Below are 20,550 nucleotides of genomic sequence, written 5' to 3'. Positions count from 1 at the left end.
AGTCAGTATATCCCTGGCTACCCTCAATACCAAGTTGATCTTCCTTTCATCCTTCCTGATACATGGGGCCAGAAGGAAGAAGAAACATATATTCATTGTTCCTCACTACCATTTCCAGACTCTCTTATTGCTGCAAGCTCTTCTTTTATGAGGCTCCCTTTATGCCTCCTTACTATTCTCTAGGTTCTGGTTACTCTTATCTAAAAGCTCCCAGATCATTGTCCCTCCCTCTTTCTCAAGGACTGACTTGCAGACATTCATTCCATCCCAACACTTGCCTACATGCATTAGAACTTTAATAGACATATTGATACTTGCACAATTACCCTGAACTATCAGGTCAACAATGGGAGGTAGCCTGGTATACTGACAAAATTGTAGCATTTGGAATCAGAGGATACAGGTTTGATTCCCAGATCTACTACTTGTTGCTCACATGACTCTGGACAAGTCTTGTCCTCTGTGGGCTGTTTCATGATTTGTATAATGAAGGAGTTGAATTATATGACCTCTGAGGTCCCTTGAAAAGCAACATGGTATAGTACATAGGGCACCAGATGTGGATGCCATTCAAATCCCACAGATAATTTTATATTGCCTCTAGAATAATCTTCCTCTTTTTCCTGTTGTCTTATCACTTCCAAAATTCAATTCCGGATTACTCCCATCATCACATTGTCAGCTCCTGCTGAACACTACTTTATTCTACCTGACTATCTATTCCATTCCTCTGAACCTCTTTTTTAAAAAATTCCTTTTCCCACCAGAAACCGTTTAAACAATCTCTTTTCCTCTCAGTCAAGGATCAAGAATCATGCTTCACAAAAATAAATTATCTGTCAAGAGTTCTCAATTTTAAAACTAAATTACCTCAATATTACCTTTCCCTCCATTTAATCTTTCTTTGTTCCAGTCACTGAAAGTATACCATCTTCTGTTATTGTTCAATCATGTTTGATTTTTCATGACCCCATGACCAATCCATGCCAGTGCTGTCCATGGGATTTTCTTGACAAAGATATTAGAGCTGTTTGCCATTTCCTTCTTTATTGGATTAAGTCAAATGATTTGCCCAGAGTCACAAAAATAGTAAATTTCTGAGGCCAGATTTGAACTCAGGCTTATCTGACTCCAAGCCTAGTGCGCTATCCATCAAGCCATTTAATTCATTTTGCCCATTTTCCTAACTACAGCCAACAATTCTGCTGTTGACACAAGCTCATCAACTTCTATCCCCTCCAGGATTTTGTCCCCACAAATCTAAAATCTTCAGTCTCTTTTTATCCATTGACTCCTTTTTTGCTACTTACAAATACTCAGGTCTCTTCTTTCCTTAAAACTAAAGCAAAACAAAATCCTCATATTAACCTTTCCAGCCCCTGATGCTATTATTGTCTTATATCTTTCACCCCTTTCACAGCCAAACTCCTAGAAAGTCAGCTCTTTTCATTATATAATGGATATATTTTTTTTCTCACCTGAATCACCTCCTTTTTCAATTATATAGTTTGTTAATTTCATCTTTCAAGCCACATTCTCTGGAGAATTAAAATTGAAGGTCACCCCAAAGATCAATGAAGAGATGTATAGTGAATATATATATACTCTGGCTTCATTTCCTTATCTCATCTTCATTTTTCAATCTGCTAAAATATAGTCTCCAATCCTACTATTTAACTACAACTAATCTCTTAGATGTTAATCCCATTGGTTTTTTCTTCCTTCTTATCCCTCCTGGTCTCTGTGCAGCTTTTGACATTATTGAACACCTTCTTTTCTGCGATACTTTCTCCTTTCTTCAGAAATTCAACAATTCTCTCTTCTACATGTTGGATCCTCTTTGGTTTTCTGTGAGGTATCATCATTCTTAATAATAATTTGCATTTAAATAATATTTTAAGGTTTGCAAATAACTTTATGAATATTGTCTCATTTGATCCTCACAATAACTCTGAAAGGCAGAATGTTATTATTATGCCCATTTTACAGATGAGAAAAATTAAGTAGAAAGGTATTTAAGGACCTGCCTCAGGGCACACAAATAGGTAACCAAGGCTGAATCTGAACTGAGGTTGTTTTGGTTTCAGATCCAGTTATTGATCCAGTGCCTAGTAAATGTCTTACTTCTATTTTTGGTTTTACCCCAGGGTTTGTCCTGAGCTCTCTCCTCTTTCCATATTTTTTCTTATTGATCTCATCAGCTTCTATGGGCTCAATTATAATCTCTATGCAGATGACTTCCAAATATGCAAATCTAGCACCCATTTCTTTTCTGAGCTCTCTCTGTCTATCTTACTCTGAGCTGCTATCTATTATTAATAAAAATAGACAAATGACTTGAAGCAAATTGACCAGGGTCACTTGGGGGGAAGGGGCAAAAAGGCCCATGGAAAATGGTGAACTTGGTATCCCCAGTGTCCCCAGTACAACTCTGCACAAAGGATTCCAGTACGTTGAAGAACCTGCTGATGAGGAGTAGACTCACTCACCTTTCAAAAGAAACTGAAGGCAAGTGAGGTCTTGTTGGTTATACAGCTGTCAAATTCAATTAGTGCCTGGGTAGGTCTTACACAGAAGTGATTTCATTTACAGACAGAATTTGCATAATTAAACTTGATAGAACTTTGATGTTTTCTTGGCAGCACAATTGTTTCATCACGTACAAAACCTTTTGGGAATCGGTCACGTGGAATTTAGAATTCTAGTGTTCCAAAATATCTTCTTTTTCTACATATATATAACTCATGTGCCAATTTGACATCAAGGCAAATTCCAAGTTCATTTACTTACTCCAGGAATGGGCCTGATTCTACAGGCTGGCCCCTGGCCCAACGCCTCCTGATTTCAGTGGGAGATTGGATAAAGATGAAGATGAATTTCACTGCCAACATTTTTGAAAGCATGGTCTGTGCTTATTGCCAAGATTCACCACCTCCTCTCTTTTTCTACCCTCAGCACTCTATTAAAACTGTACATCTAAGATCACCAACAACATGCTAATCACCAAATCTAATGACCTCTTCTTATTCATCATTTTCCTTGTTCTATCTGTTGATTTTCATATAGTTGACTATTCCATGACTCCTCTCCCTTCTTTGGCTGTCTATGGTATTATACTATTTGTATAGTATACAAATTACAGAGTCTATGATATTATACTATTATACTATTTTATACAAATTATACTATCTATGATTTTATACTATTTGTAGTATCTCAACTTTCTGATGCGTGTTCTAAGATTTTATTGACATCATTCATGATTTTATGACATTATTTTATACATTTTATAATTATTTTCTGTTTTATATATTTCTTTTTTCTTTTTTTTTCTTTTTGTTGAGACATTTGGGGGTTAAGTGACTTGCCCAAGGTCACACAGGTAGGAAATGTTAAGTGTCTGAGGCCATATTTGAACTCAGGTCCTCTTGACTTCAGGGCTGGTGCTCTATCCACTGCATCACCTAGCTGCCTCTAGAGCCTTATCTTTTAACAAAGAATGAAAGAAAAAATAATCCAGCACATTAGCCAACAAATAAAAAAAGTCTGACATCATATGCAGTAGTCCATACTCACAGTCTACCTCTACAAAGAAATAGAGGAGGTGCTTTCTGACATTCCTTCTTTGTAGGAACTTGGACATTATAATTTCCCAGAATTCAGTTTCTATTGTTAGTGGTTCTTCCCACTTACATCATAGTCATTGTATATATTGTTTTCTTGATTTTCTGACTTAACTTGGCATCAGATTATGTTAGTCTTTCCATGCATGTTTATATTTATCATATTCATTTTCCTTACAACAATATTTTATTTATTCATGAGCTATAATTTGTTTAGCTATTCCCCAATCAACAGGCACTGGCATTATTTCTAAGTTTTTCAAAGTTTTGCTATATTAAACAAGTTATGGTATATGATTGTAATGGAATACTTTTTTTCTATAAGAAATGATGAGCAGGATGATTTCTGAAAAGCCTGGAAAGACTTACATGAACTGGGGCAAATGGGGTTACATGACTTGCCCAGGGTCATATAGCTGGTTAGTGTCTAGAACTAGATATAAACTCAGGGAAATCAGTCTTCCTAACTCTAAGCTCAGTGCTCTATCCACTATGTCACTTAGCTGTCCTGTTCTATCACATACAGCAGATAAAAATAGACTTCTACTTTTCTCTTTTCAGACAGGAATGGCACCATCTCTGATATGTTAGTTTACTTCCCTTGTTTTCCTATATTTTATTTTGGTTGTTGGGGAATCAAGGGTGTTTTTTAATCTGTTACCTTTACTCCCCACATCATAACTTGGAGTATTCAAGCCTTGAAATAGAATGAGAAAGAATAAAGGATAGGGAAAAGCTTTAATTTCAGGTTAGGGATCTTGAGTTTTCTTCTGGATGATTTTTGAACAAGGAAATTACATAATCAACATGTAAATATTTCTTATTTTAAAAATATATTTCTTTTAACTTTTTTCCTTTATATGTTGAGTTCTTAGTTCTCTCTCTCCTTTTCACTCTTTGTCCACCTCGTTTAGCCATTCACCAATTGATGAGCAACCCTACACCTTTCCAATTCTTTGTGACTTCAAAAATAGCTGCTATAAATATCTTTGTACACACAGGTCCCTTTTTATCTCTTTGGGGGTACAAATCTAGAAGTAGTATTGCTGGATCAAAGAGTATGTATAGTTTTATAATCCTATGAACATAATATCAAATTATTTTCCAGAATGCTTCAACCAATTCACAACTCTACCAACAGTTTATTATTTCCTTATTTTTTCCCAGCATTTGTCATTTCTGATGGGTGTGAGGTAGTACCTCAGAGTTGCTTTAATTAGCATTTCTCTTAATCAATAGTGATTTAAAGCATTTTTTTCATATGACTATAGATAACTTTGATTTATTCTTCTGCAAACTGGCTTTTCATATCCTTTGACCATTCATCCATCTGGGATGTAAACCCAGCCATGAATACCCAGTTAGCTACTTAATGAGACCCTCTGATCTTTTAAAGTCTGTCCTCTCCTCTGTTGCCTTTTACCCTTTTATGTAATTTATGATCAGAAAATCCCTTTAATTCTTATCAAGCCTAATCATTCCCCTGGTTTCTGCTTAGCAAAACTACAAAGGAGCTAGATAAAGCTATAACAAAGAGACTATTCTCTGTAAGCCACCATTCCCTCATCCTCCATATGCAAATCACAAGGGCTGATTGGACAAGGCTAAAAGTACAAATAATCTTTGCTCTACTTTTCCCCAACAACAGGATTGTTGCTTTCCCATAACAATAATCACCCTACAAGTAATGGTGTGACCACTTAAGTGGAATGTGACTGAGGGGAAAATTGCTCCTGAGCAGAATAATATTCCTGCTTTCTTCTTCATATTCTGTGAAAAAGGTGAATTATATCAGGGAGAAAACTGGGACAATTGTCTTATATGAAATAAGATTGAATGATGTGAACCAACTTCTGTGCAGTGTTTTAATTGCAGAGAGCTTGTCATTTTGCACTTGTACAAGTATGTGAGACATACAGGGAACTTTATTTTGGATATAAAAAGTAAAAAAAAGAAACTCATACATTACTATGCATTTATGTTTCTGAGCCAACTGTGTTGTAAGAGTGAGGGATGGTTAACCAATGGACTGTCCACATGCCTCATTTGCAATATATTCAATGTTAAAAGAACTCCAGGAAGATCTTTAACATAAATACATGAGAACATGAACAAGAGTTGCTGAAGACAAAAAACATAGATGGATGTATTCTACATTACTTCAAGGACCACCAACATTGATGAAATCACAGATCCATCAAAGCATCAATATAAAACTAGAGAGAGGTGTATACTCCTATATGTATACTTATCTATATGTATACTTACCTATATGGAGAGAATAATGCTGAATCATGACAATATGGCATAATGGATAGGGCACTGGACTTGGAGTCAAAAAGAATAGGGTTCAAAGTCAGCTTCAGATTTTTGTTGGCTTTGTGGCCTTGGACAAGTCACTTAATTTTTCTGTGTTTCTTCAGAAATGAAGGATAAACAATAATAATTACTATACTTAAGGGAAAGGAAACCAGAATTCACCTGAGCTATTTCTGTCCTTCAGGAAGATACTCGGGGTAGAGAACATGACTAGTGAAATGTGAATTGCCTTGAGAGACATCTCCGAGTTCCAGATCCCAGAAAAATTATAATAAAAAGGAATCAGAAAGTAAACAATAGGGGAATATGGGGGAGGATCTGAAATTATCAAAGATGTAAGGAGAAAAATAACTCAAAGCATTTTAAATATAATCAGATAGATCCTGAGGAAGATATTAATAAAAGAATGAAAAGTGGTCTCCAGATCAGTTAAACAAGTTAAGATATCTATGAATAAATATTGCAAAATTTAAAAACAGAATCAATAACTTCTGAAGTTACAGAGGAACCTTTGGATTTTCAAATGAGCATAGAACTACATCTGGATGTTCCTGAATAGTTTAGAATAGACTTAAAAATTTTTTAAAAACCCCAGAATTTGTGAGCTATTTTAGCAGAAATAATAAATAGAAAAGAAAAAAAAAATGAATCCATAGTGATAAACTTTACCAAAGAAACAAAAGACAGAATAACTAATTGGTAGTGCAAATACATAGAAGTAAAGAATAGTCTGTGGGGGGAAAAAACATAAAGAAATAATGTTATAAGAAAACTTGATCTCCATATAGGCAAAACATAATGATCTTGAGGATAGAATGTGGAAAGTCAACTTAAGAACTGTAGTTATCCCAGAAGAATGTGACAAATCAAACAACCTGACCACAACAAAGCGAGAAATAATACAAGAAAAACCATATAGATCTTCTGAAAACAGAAAATGTGTCAATTGATCACCTCCAGAATATAAAATTGCTTGCTTGTATGTTATATTCTCAGTACTTAGCATAGTGCCTGACTATGTAGTTTTGCTAAGCAGAACTAAAAAATAGTAATTTTTAAATAAATGCTTTAATTTTCTGTATATCTATCTGTTTGCCTTCTCTTTTGTCAAGTATGGTGACTTATAGCCTCTGGCTCTGACTAAAGAGCTGTCAATCTGCCCTTGACTGGGAGAGGCTTTGTAATCATCATCCTACCTTTCAGAAGCTAATAAAACCAGTAGGTATCCTTGAAGAGATATTACCATAAAGTGGCAATAAAGAAATTTAGCATCATTCTGCAAAACAGAGATACCCAGTGACAATCTGAGAAACAACTCCTAGCAGAGACAGGCCACCAGGCAGTGACCATAAGACCAAGTGGAGAAACACACTGAGCAAATAGCAGGTATTTAATGCCCAGATGAATAAGTGAATGAAGGAATAAAATGGAGCAATTTTTTTTTTCTGGAGAAATCTTCAATAAGTGAACGAATACATTAATAGAACCTTTTTTTTTTTTACATATTCAAATTCTTACTTGTTATGAGATTGTAGAAAATAATCAATAGACTATTGCATGTGAGGTGTGTTCTAGTGTTAAGTGAGAGGCAGAGGCATGATTTTTCGTATCTTTATCTTTCATGATGGCAAAAGAAGAACTAGGACAGTTGGCAACATTTAGCAGAGATTATTTTAGATTTTGGCAGGTGCAGAATTCATTAATATGAATTTCTCATAATCAAACTGTTTCAATTCCAGTTTAAGCTGTTTGATCTTTTACACTTAACTAAACAAAAGCATGTATTTCCATTTATTTTCCATTTTGATTTGTGTTCACAAATGGTAATTCTGCTTTTTTGTTATAAATAAGCTTTCATGTTGCTTAATGATTCTCCGAGTTACCAATCAGCAGTTACTGACTAGATGAGGATGAATACAGAGAACCACAATGCTTCTTTTATTGGTGCAGAAGAATAACAGAATCACAGAAATATAGAGTTACAAGGGCCTTCCAGTAATAAACAAATTCAGTCTTTACTCAAATCATTGATTCTGTCTAAAACACCCCTGGTGAGTGATCATATAGCTTATACCTATAGACTTATAATGATGGGGAACTCATCACCTTATAAGGCAGCTTATTCCATTTTTGCATGTATTTATCTTTTGAGAAGTTCTCCTTCAATTGAGGGGATACCCATCAATTGGGGATTGGTTGAATAAGTTATGGTAAATGATTATGATAGAATACTATTGTCTATAAAAAATGACAAGTGAAATACTTCAGACAAACTTGTAAAGACTTACATGAATTGATTCAGGGTGAAGTGAGAACTAGAAAATTGTAACAGCCATTTTGTATGATAAACAACTCTGAATGACTTAACCATTTTCAGTAATACAATGATCCAAGACAATTCTATGAAATAAAATAAAATAAATTGAAATAAATAAAATGAAAAATTCTATATGTCTCCAGAGAAAGAACTGACAGAGTCTGAATGTAGATCAAAGCATACCAATTTTTAATTTCTTTTTTCTTTTCTCTTTTTTTTTTTTTTGGCTGAGGCAATTGGGGTAAAGTGACTTGGCCAGGGTCACACAGCTACGAAATGTTAAGTATCTGAGACCACATTTGAACTCAGGTCCTCCTGATTTCAGGGCTGGTGCTCTATCCACTGGGCCACCTAGCTTCCCCCTTCCTTTCTTTTTGGTTCATTTTCTTCCTCTAAATGACTGATATTGAAGTGTAACTGCATATCCATAATTTATATCAGATTGCTTAGTGTCTCAAGAGGGAGAGATGAGAAAGAGGGAGGGAGAAAATTTGGACCTCAGATTTTTTTTTATTGAATGTTTAAAATGTTTTTATGTATTTCTGGTGGAAAATAAAATATTACAAAATAAAAAAATTAAGCTTTCCAGAAGTTTCAGAAACAGATCCCAGACATAAGGGAAATGTGTAATGTTAATTAGAAGAATCCAAATAAATTTAAGAGAGAAATCAAGGTTAGACCGAGCAGAAAAGGATGACAGTCAAAGATTCTCAATTAAAATTATTAATTGTATGTGTTTGTATTTCTTCAAATATGACTTTAAATATATGTGTATATATATGTATATTTGTATATATAAAAATATATATAATTTATGCATGTGTATATACACATATATACACACATATATATCCTATGCAAACAAAAGGCTTATGGTAATTTTTTTAAAAGAAGTTTTCCTTTACATTGCACTAATCTATCCCTCTTTATCACTTTTACCAGTTGCTTCTAGTTTTACTTTCAGGTGCCAAAAATACAGTATGACATTTCATTCTTCTTCCCCATGACAACCACTCAAATACATATTTGAGAAAAGATAAATTGTAATATGAGGCTGTGAGTTACAGTAAAGAGCTGAACTTGGAGCCAGGGAGGCCTGATATTAATCTTATCCCTATCACATACTGATTGTATTATCCTGGACAAGTCACTTAACTGCTCATTGCTGTAAGCAATTGCAGAGAAGGTACTTGATTTACCTAACATGATTATCCAATTCTTGGAGTGAATCCAAAGAAGACTGACTTGGATAATGAAAGGTTCCATAACCATGTTACAGAAGAAATGTTACTTTTTTTTAATTAAAGCTTTTTATTTTTTAAAAATATGCACGGATAAGTTTTTAACATTGACCTTTGTAAAACGTTGTATTCCAAATTTTCTCTCTCTTCCCCCATGCCCTCCCCTACATAGCAAGTAATCCAATATATATTAAACATGTTAAAATATATGTTAAATCCAATATATGTGTGTGTATATACATATATATATATATATGTATATATATATATATATTTGTAATAAATGTTATTAATGTCAGTATTAAGAGTGATGCTCTTTAACTTCTTTGATTCCAAATCCAGGGCTTCTTCCCCTGCCTTACATTGCTCCCAACTTATAAACTCTTTTCATAGAATAGTAAGTAGGATGTTGTTCTTATAATTAAGAAAACTTGGGACTAAATACTATTTCAGACACATACTTCTGTGGTCCTACACAAATCACTTAACTTTTTTGTGCCTCTTTATTCATCTTAAAAATGAGGAGATTGGATTCAATGAACCCCTATGATTCTTTCTAGCTATATATACACTAATGATACTAGAATTCTAAATGTTGTTTCTAAAACAGAAGAGTTTAAATGAATAGTATTTTATTCTTTCCTTATTGCTGAGGCAATTGGGGTTAAGTGACTTGCCCAGGGTCACATAGTTAGGAAGTGGTAAGTGTCTGAGGCCAGATTTGAACTCCTGATGTCAGACTGGTCCTCTGTCCACTGCACTTCCTAGCTGCCCCATGAATACTATTTTCACATACAGTAAAGTTTCACATTTCTGTAATCTTCAAGGAAGGTATTTTTCTGGATAACTATTTTCCAGATAGCTGAGGTTTTGCTCACATATTAACTTTAAAAAAATTAACCATTTCTGACTGAAGTTTCTATATAATTTCCTGTCTTCTAAAACAGAATATACCAACTATGATTTAACCTTTCTTTGATGACTCACCACAACCATTAGACATAAAGTTCTGTTCCCTGGAAAAATACTATGGTGCTCAGATATAATGAGGTGTCCACAGATTTTTCTTTCACTAAATGGACCTAGATTGCTATGTCTTTTGAATTCTTGTCTGTTTTTCTTTTCTCCTTCCTCTTTCTTTGCTATTAGTTGCCTCTTCTTATGGCTGACTGTCTTTTTGCCTTCCTGTAGCTATTTCCCTGTCTCACATGTAATTTCCTACCTCAAATCTTCTGTGAGCTTTGAAAATCAGATAACCAAGATTGTTAGAGTAGTGTGACATCAATATAAATGTGTGTGAGGGACCTGCCTATGAACACAATAAATGGGCTACAGGCATGGACTTTGTGCCATCTATCTAGGCTACTTCAGTTTAAGCAGTGAAATGGAAAAGGTATAGATTTGGAAGTGAGAGATCAGGATTTGAATCATGCTTTGAGCACTAACTAATTTAATACTTAAATATACTTAAAAAGGTCCTTTTACTTTTGAGTTTCAGTTTCCTCATTTATAAAAGAACAATGATACCTAGGTCATAGGATTGTTAAAAGGATCAAATGAGATCATGTGTATGAAATGCTTTGTCAACTTTTAAGAATGATTAACTTGATATTTTTTTCTCAATTTCTGATCTATAGTAAAACTTTTTAAATGTGGGATGTGACCCTATGTTGGGGACACACACACACACACACACACACACACACACACACACATATATATATATATACATACCAAAATTGTTTTAAATTAAATTTATGATTTATTATTAGTAAACTTTGATTTGTATACCTATTTTATATACCTATATATGCAGGTTATATAAAAATTTCTCAGGGGTTGAGTGAAAAAATTTTAAGAGCTATACCTATATTATGGGGATAGTTGAGGTGGTTAGTGCTCTGGATAGCTGAAAGAATTGAGAATTTTGCCATAAGCTCCTATGAAGCACAATTTAGCATCCAACTTAAACAGGGTCGATATAAAGATTAGGAAGAAGGTAAGGTATCCCATAAACTGAGTCAACCTGGCTAGTCAGTAACTAGCAATATTGGAAGAATAGTCCTTTATTCTACAAACTCATCTATTTTTCTGTTTTTGACTTCTTTATTTGTTGATCTGTACCCACTTTCCCTTTAATTGGGTAAAGAACTCACTATTTGACAAAAATTTCTGGGAAAATTGGAAATTGATATGGCAGAAACTAGAAATTGACCTACACCTAACATGCTTCAAGATGAGGTTGAAATAGATTCATGATTTAGCCATGAAGAGTGATACTATAAGCAAATTAGAAAAATAAAGGATGTCTACCTCTCAGATCTGTGGAAAGAATTTGTAGCTAAAAAATAACTAGAGTAAATTATGGAACGCAAAATGGGTAATTTTGATTATATTAAGTTAAAAAGTTCTTGTACAAGCAAAACCAATACAGACAAGATTAGAAGGGAAACAGTAAACAGGGAAAAATTTTTACATCCAAGGGTTTGATAAAGGTTTCATTTCTAAAATATATAAAGAATTAATTCAAATTTATAAGAAAACAAGCCATTCTCCAATTGGTAAATGGTCAAAGGATATGAACAGACAATTTTCAGATGAAGAAATTAAAGCCATTTATAGTCATATGAAAAAATGCTCTAAATCACTACTGATCAGAGAAATGCAAGTTAAGACAACTGTTAGTACTTCTACATACTTCTCAGACTGGCTGAAATGATAAGAAAAGATAATAATGAATGTTGGAGGGAATGTGAGAAAACTGGGACACTAATACATTGTTGGTGGAGTTGTGAACTGTTCCAAACATTCTGGAGAACAATATGGAACTATGTTCAAAGGGCTATCAAACAGTTTATACCCTTTGATCTAGCAGTATCTCTACTAGGATTATATCCCAAAGAGATCATAAAAAAGGGGAAAAAAGGCATATGTGCAAAAATGTTTATGGCTGCCCTTTTTGTAGCGGCTAGAAACTGAAAACTGAGTGGGTGCCCATCAATTGGAGAATGGCTGAATAAGTTGGAATATTTTTGTTCTATAAGAAAATAATCAGAAGCATTATTTCAGAGAGGCCTGGAAAGACTTACATGAACTGATGCTGAGTGAAGTGAGTATAATCAAGAAAACACTGTACACAAAAACAACAAGATTATATGATGATTAATTCTGATGGACCTGGCTCTTTTCAACAATGAGGTGATTTAGGACAGTTCCAATGGTCTTGTGATGGAGAGAGACATCTGCATCCAGAGAAAGGACTGTGGGAACTAAGTGTGGATCACAATGTACCATTTTCATTTTTTTGTTGTTATTGTATGATTGCATTGTGTTTTCTTTATCATTTTTTCCTTTTTGATCTGACTTTTTGTGCAGCATAATAATTATGGCAATATGTATAGAAGAATTGTACATGTTTAACATATATTGGATTACTTGTTTAGGGGACACTTATCTCCCAGGATTGTGATAAGGATTAAATCAGATAATGTTTATAAAATGCTTTGCTATACATATATAAAATCTAACTATTATTATTATTATTATTATTTTTAAATTCCTTGGAAAGTTCCTTTGGAAAAATTTAGCATTGAACTCTGGGGAATGTGGATATATATTCATTTAATTGAGAAAACAAAAACGATCAGTGTTCTCCTATAAGATGGCTTTGAAGGCCTTAAGTGGATACACCAGTTTCTTGATTGAGGCTGTGATAAAAAGAGGAGTGTAGCTAGAAAGAAAGAGAGGTGAAAACCCAAGCTTAGGTAAAAAAAACTCAAGTCTATAACTGGCTTCTAATTCCTTGAGGGTGTGAAACATCTCTAGGCTGTTGAAAAGAGCCAAGTTCATCAGACTTATCATCACTTAATCTTGTTGTTGCCTTGTATAACATTCTCCTGGTTTTGCTCATTTCATTTAGTATCAGTTCATATAAGTTTCTCCGGGTCCCTTTGAAGTCATCCTGCTGGTCGTTTCTTACAGAACAATAATATTCCATAACATTCATATGCCACAGTTTATTTAGCCATTCTCCAACTGAGAGACATCCACTCAGTTTCCAGTTTCTTGCTATTACAAAAAGGGCTGCCACAAACATTTTTGCATATGCAGGTACTTTTGCCTTTTTAAGATGGGCTTACAAGGTAACATCAGGGACACAAGACAGAGATTATTATATTAGTAATAGTAGAACTTCAAATTCTATTTCTGTATAGAGTACAGGACTCTGTCTAGCATGATCTGGATTATTCTACTTTTGAGATTTATTCACTATATTTTGATTAGAACATTTGAACTCCCTAAGCCTCTGTTTCCTCATTTGTAAAATGGATTCCATTATTGCCTCACATGGAAAAAAATACTTTGTAAAACTTTGTTCTAGGTTGAGCCTGACTCAGATCAGTCCTTTGGTATTCTAGATTTAATATTGGAATAAAGGTCATTTATCAGTTAAAAAAAAGATTTACTTAGCCTTAGTAAGGAGCTAGCAAAACTCCTTATTAAATAGCATGATAACAAGAGAAGGACATTCAACAAGATAGATATAAAAACACCTCAATTGGTCAGCTGAGCAAAACTGCAAAACTTCTTTGCCTTAGTTGTCCATGAAAATGCACCCTGGACAAGTCACTTAATCCTAATTGCCTCAGTTTCTTCATTTGTAAAATGAGCTAGAGAAGGAAATGGCAAATCACTACAGTATCTTTGCCGAGAAAACTCCAAATGAGAACACTGTGAGTCATTAGAACATGAATGAAATGACTGAACAAGCACCTATTTTGCACCAGGAATTATGCTAAGTTCTGAGGCACAAAGAAAGGAAAAAGAAAACCCTAAACTCAAAAAGCTCACAGTTTACTAGGGAAGAATTGGATTCGAGTCCTTCCTCTGCAATGTACTGGCTGTGTGATCCCAGGCAATTTCCATCATTTCAGTGTTTCAAACCATTCTCAAAGAACAAATTCCAATCTGCATTGGTAGAGTCTCCTCTTTCAAGTTCCATTTAACCTATGACATCCATATTCAGTAAGAGTAGTCCTAAGAGGATAACGAAGAGATCTGTTATGAAGACAGACGAGCATATCTTTGAATGCTGTGCTAGAATAAAAGAAAGCAGAGAAAGTAAAGCAATATGTGAATCAGATCAGTTCAGGTGAGATGGTTCTGGCTGAAAAAAGGTAGTGAGAATGAGTGTGAGAGAAAGAGCAGTCATGACATGAAACAAGAAGCTTTATAAAATTTAACCCTTATTGCAACTGAAGGGTTGCCTCCCCATGTGTCTGTGGGGAAATGATTTTTGTTCTTGAATTAGCCTTTTAAATCTCATCCCATATATATGGAGAGAACTATACAATAAGCTTAAAGGTGAGCATTCATTCTCTCTCTCTCTCTCTCTCTCTCTCTCTCTCTCTCTCTCTCTCTCTCTCTCTCTCTCTCTCTCTCTTTCTCTCTCTCTCTCTCTCTCTCTCTCTTTCTCTTTCTCTCTCTCTTCCATTATAGGCATTTCATAAATTCTTGTGAACTGATTGATCTCTCGTTTTAATAAGCTTTCAAAATGAATATTCTTGTCCTCTTCAAACCAAGATTATGGTGGAATTCTACTGCATTTCCCAAAATGCTGAAGATGTTCTTAGAAGCTACTTAGCAGTGGTCTATTTTGCATTTCTTATCCATATTTCTATGCTTGAGTATCCCTGTCTATTTAGTCATCCACTTATGACAAGAGCTTACAGTGGCTAGGATTAGTTTTGTGGGTTGTATAAGTTTTTGTATCTTTTCCAAGAAGATACTTACCCCATTTTCTCCAGTGGTGGTCCCCAAAGGAAAGTGGAGAGGTATTTCTCACTGAACACAATCAATCTATTAATTAGCAAGAATTTATTAAATAAGCATTATGTGCCAGGCACTGTGTAAAGAGATATAAATATAAAGAAGAAGAAAAAAAGGACCCTACCTTCAAGGAACTTATGTTCTAATGGGAGAGACAACAGGCATATTACCAGGTTTATAAAAGATACATACAGTACATGCAAGTTGCCCTTAAAAGGGGATGCACTAACATAAACCACTACTGAGCATCTTTCTTTTCTTGAATATAAGCCTAGGTAAATACATCAGCACACTCTGAGATTTCTTTTTTTATTTTTTTTCTTCCTCTGGCATTATAGGAGAGGAGAGAAGACTTAATTTAAGAACGCAAGGATGACGTAGTCTGTGTTAATGTTATTCTGTTCAGGTATCCCTGCAGATCACTGCTCTGTTTGAAAATGAAAGGCCATTTTGCTGCAACTAGATTGACGTAAATTCCAGTCCACGGGAAAATCAAAACAAATCTCAAATTATATCCATTTGTATTGTTTGATTATAGATGAATTAAGCCAGCACGAGGATTTCTTTAATGTAGCAAAAATTATACAAATGAAACATATGGAAATACTACTAGAGGTTTATAGTATATATGGATAATATATGTGTACATATACTATATATAGCTTATATGTGTGTACATACATAATATATATATATATAAAATGTGTGAATAGTATATTTACATGTGTTTATAGTATATATGTAATATAGGTGTTAAAATTATGTTTTTTAAAATGTTGTGATTCCCCATGCTTTGATTTTATCGAGGTGGAGCAATGTTGACTATATAAATGTAAATAAGTCTCAGCATAGAAACTCTTTCCACTAACATAACTCATCAACTCATCCATAACTTACGTCTTAAAGAGCTCTTTGGGCCACTCTGAAACAAGTGACTTGTCTATATTCAGGCAGCTACTATGAATTGGGGTAGGGGGGATTAAAGCCATGTTTTTCTGATACACAGGCTAGCCCTTCTAATCACTTTAATATGAAGCTTCACAAAAACATAAGTAATAAAAGAAAACCTTGTGTGGAAACAATAAAGGGGGGCTTGAAAAAAGAAATTCACTTGAGGTGATTAAAAAAGAGCATCTGAAAATTCATACTTCATTAAAGTTTATTTGGCATTGAGCAGTGTCTGATAGTAAAGACAAAAATCTCTATCCTCTGATAAAAGACTGTTGTTGTCCTTTAATCGACTAGGAGTGAGAGAGAAGCTTTGAGTTATTTTTCCAAGAATAAAAGATGGCTCTATAGTGAGCTCCTGGCACTCTTTTCCCTTGTTTCCCTTGTGACTAAGGACAGGAGCAGATAGGAAGTTATGAGTATAGTGTATGGTTCTGGAACCAAGTTTTATCTTTACGAAATTGACTGACCCTTAGAGAAGACTGAGCTTGAAACCTTGGTCCCATTACATTATGTTCTGACTAAATAAATTAGCTCATACAAAAATCTTTGCAATGTGATGTTCAGGATAGGATGATTTAAAAAAAGTGCATTTGATTTGAAATCAAACTTAATTGACTGAACATTATGTTTCTGTTTTTCAGATTCTATCTTAACTACTTCATTTTGATGAATTGATTTCAACATTTCAGACCCTACAAAGGCAGCTGACCTCCAAGCCAAAAAGATCTGATTTTAAGTCCCATCTCTAACACGTGAGTAAGCGGCCTTGGACAAATCATTTAACTTCTAAGTATTCTAGCTTCAGATTCTCACCTCTTGTTATGAGATGAAGCATGACTCTGGCCAGTCCTATGATACTTTAGATTAGATATTAGAACAAAATGAGAAATTTAAAGATCATTCAAAAATTAACAAGAAGGGATTTACTTAACCATAAGAGAAAGATGTTCAAGACGATTAGACACTAAGTATATTAGATTTAATTCAGCTGAATGAAATTCCCATCATTTTCCACTAGTCAAGCATCAAAAAGGATGTATAGAACTCCTGATATTCATTTTGTATTCATTATTATCTTGGTCTAATTTTCTTTAATTCTTCATATCAGTTGTTTCTCTTCGAGATGTTTCACATTCCCTTCTATTTTTTTCATTCTTTCTATTTTGTTTTATTATTTTTTGGTCTCTCATATCTTTACTGGCTTTCCCTTGTCCAATTCTAATTTTCAAATTGCCATTGCCTTCCTTAAGATTCTGGATCTCTGCATTATACACCTCGACAACGATATTGTATGAGGACATATTTTGATGGAAGTGGATTTCTTTGACAAAGAGACCTGAGTTTCAATTGATAAATGACGGACAAAAGCAGCTACGCCCAAAGAAAGAACACTGGGAAACGAATGTGAACTATCTGCATTTTTGTTTTTCTTCCTGGGTTATTTATACCTTCTGAATCCAATTCTCCCTATGCAACAAGAGAACTGTTCGGTTCTGCAAACATATATTGTATCTAGGATAAACTGCAACATATCCAACATATAAAGGACTGCTTGCCATCTAGGGGAGGGGGTGGAGGGAGGGAGGGAAAAAAAAATCGGAACAGAAACGAGTGTCAATATAAAGTAATTATTAAATAAAAATTAAATAAAAAAAAAAGATTCTGGATCTCTGGGCAGGTACTTGATGTAATGATAGAGCACTAGCCCTGAAGTCAGAAGGACCTGAGTTCAAATCTGATCTCAGACACTTAACACTTCCTGGCTGTATGACCCTGGGCAAGTCACTTAACTGCAATTGCCTCTGCTAAAAAAAGATTCTGGATCTCCTTTTCTAGTTGGTTGACTTTATTTTCATAATCTTTTTTTTTCTTGGATTGTTCTTATTTTTAAATTTTTCCTCAATCTCATTTCATTTTAAAGTATTTTTAAAAAGACTTTAAAGAGCTTTTTTGAATTCCTCTATAAATTCTTTTTGAGCAGGTGACATACTTTTTAGGTAGGAGAAACATTTTTTGCTTCAATGTCCTCCTCTGAAGATGATCCCCAAATTTTATTCCCACAGTGGCTTTTTAGAGTTGGGTTCTTTCTCCATTCCCTGCTCTTAAAAAAAAAAAAAATTATACCAGTTTGTCGTTTGGAATTACTTCTAGTCCTCAACTGTGGCACATGATTTTTCTGTCTTCAGGTGCTCCAGTTCTCCCCTTTGGGCTGAAACCAAAACCAAGAACTCTTGTCTTCCTATAATTGCCCACAGCCAACAGCATCCCTACCCACTGCTTCTGTCCTCACTTGTCCACTCCTGTCAGCAGAGGTTATTTCTCAATCTGCCACACCCGGCCCCCAGATTCTTGAGTCCCCACACTATTCAGGAGGCAAAATTTTCTGTGGCTGGAGCAGAGACTATTTCTGAACCTAGCTAGCCCCAGTGTGCTCTACTAGCTGTTTCAGCAGATCTAATCTGGAGGTGTTTACACTTCACAGTGTAAACTCTGTCCTGGTATCTTTCCTTGGATCTTCTCTGGTTGTCTCAGGAGGACCACGTTTCTTCCCTTTCTCTTCTTTATTTCTACATTTATCCTGACGCTATTTTGTCTAACTTGTGGAAGAAATCTAGAGAGCTTCCACCATCTTTCAATGCTTTTAAACAACAACAAAAAAAAAAGCTGATTGCATGATAGATAGGATTTGGATATTCCTTCTATTATACTGATTAAATAAGTGAGAAGTGTTTTATAATTTTGTTCATATAGTTCCTAGATTTGTCTTTGCAGATAGACACCCAAATATTTTATTTTGTCAACACTTATTTTAAACGGAATTTTGCTTTCTGTTTCTTGCTTTCTATTTCTTGGCTTTATCAATAATATGTAGAAATGCTGATTTATGTAGATTTATTTTATATCCTGCAACTTTGCTAAAGCTTTTGTTTCAAGTAGGTTTTTTGGATATACCTATTAAATAAGGATGATAATAATAGCACCTAATTCATTGCATTGTTGTAAGAATTCAAATGGCATTGGCGCTCTATTATACTTTGTGTTGCATCTCTGTGTTTTTTCTCTCTCTTAATAAATCTTGGCAAATTTAGAATAAAAGCTGACATTCAATTCCTTTGTTTTTTTAGCCTACTTGGATCTACTCTAGCTATTAATTGGATAGAAACAGAGTAGGATTATGTTGAGTTAGGCTAAAAAGATTAATTTCTTTTCGAGTAAATGACTTTATGGATAAACAGTAATGTTTATCTTCCAGCATTCATTTTTATAGAAAGTATTAAATGTAAATATTCTTTGAGTTTCTTGGAAACAAACTACTTGTCCATATCAATGTGAAACTTTTCTAAAATTTGGTAATATTAGTGATTCTTGGGGTTCATACAAGCCTATTTATTTCAATTGGCTCAGAATCACTTTCAGGTTTAAAACAATACCCATTTTTCCCAAGACTTTCTTGATAGATACATGGATAGACATTTGATAAATAATTTATACATAAAGTGAGAATAGGAATAATTTTAGAAATGCTACATGAACTGTTTTATATTTAGTGGACAGTGAATTTCCATAATTCCTATTTCTACAGTCTTTATCTAGTATACTAAATAGTACCTTGAAATCCTAACCTTGAAAAATTGAGTTGTTTTTCAAGGTTGAACAATCTATTTTTGTGGGACCTAGCCATCATTACTCTATTAAATCAGTACTTTATGTTTTCCCCAGGCAGATTCAAAGATGACTGCTACATGAGGGAAGAATGTTTTGATATTAATGTCTTGGTTCTCAATATTCCCCATATTCCACAGTGAAGTACTTTATCACAATCCTATAAGATTTAAGAATTGATATACAAAAGAAAGGACTTTTAAAGTATCCTATTGGAATTATATAAGATCATTTGGAGGAATTGGTAATATTGTCATGTATGTATGTGAGAGGAGGATTCAAGCAGGAAAATTGTCCTCAAGTATTTGAAAGACTTTCTTGTAAAAGAGTGGATTTCTTCTATCAATAGAACATTGTTAAGAAGAGGCTAGATAACCATCTGTCTGGTATAAGATAGAAGTAATTCCTTGATCTAGCAGGAATCAGACCAAGTCATCTGTAAGGTTCTTTCCAACTCAGAATAGGTTCGTAGATTCTTGTGTGATGTTATTATTACCTGAGTGGGCTATGCTTGATTTTATCTATCATAATTATGTTAAGAAAAATAAATAAAAACGTTAGGACCCAATGTTCATTTTTTTAAATCATTAGATGGAAGACTGCAGTA

The 20,550-nt window shown here is 34.2% G+C and overlaps 1 pseudogene; it reads right to left on the bottom strand.

Annotated features, from left to right (window-relative positions):
• LOC127561520 (heterogeneous nuclear ribonucleoprotein M-like) overlaps positions 1–6,183 on the bottom strand; it is a 33,518-nt pseudogene extending 27,335 nt beyond the window's left edge.
• Between the last annotated feature and the right edge of the window lie 14,367 nt (positions 6,184–20,550).

Source organism: Antechinus flavipes, chromosome 4, assembly GCF_016432865.1.
Source record: "Antechinus flavipes isolate AdamAnt ecotype Samford, QLD, Australia chromosome 4, AdamAnt_v2, whole genome shotgun sequence".
NCBI classification, from domain to species: Eukaryota; Metazoa; Chordata; class Mammalia; order Dasyuromorphia; family Dasyuridae; genus Antechinus; species Antechinus flavipes.
Note: the sequence above shows the minus strand (reverse complement) of the source record. Positions and strands in the feature narration are given on the sequence as shown.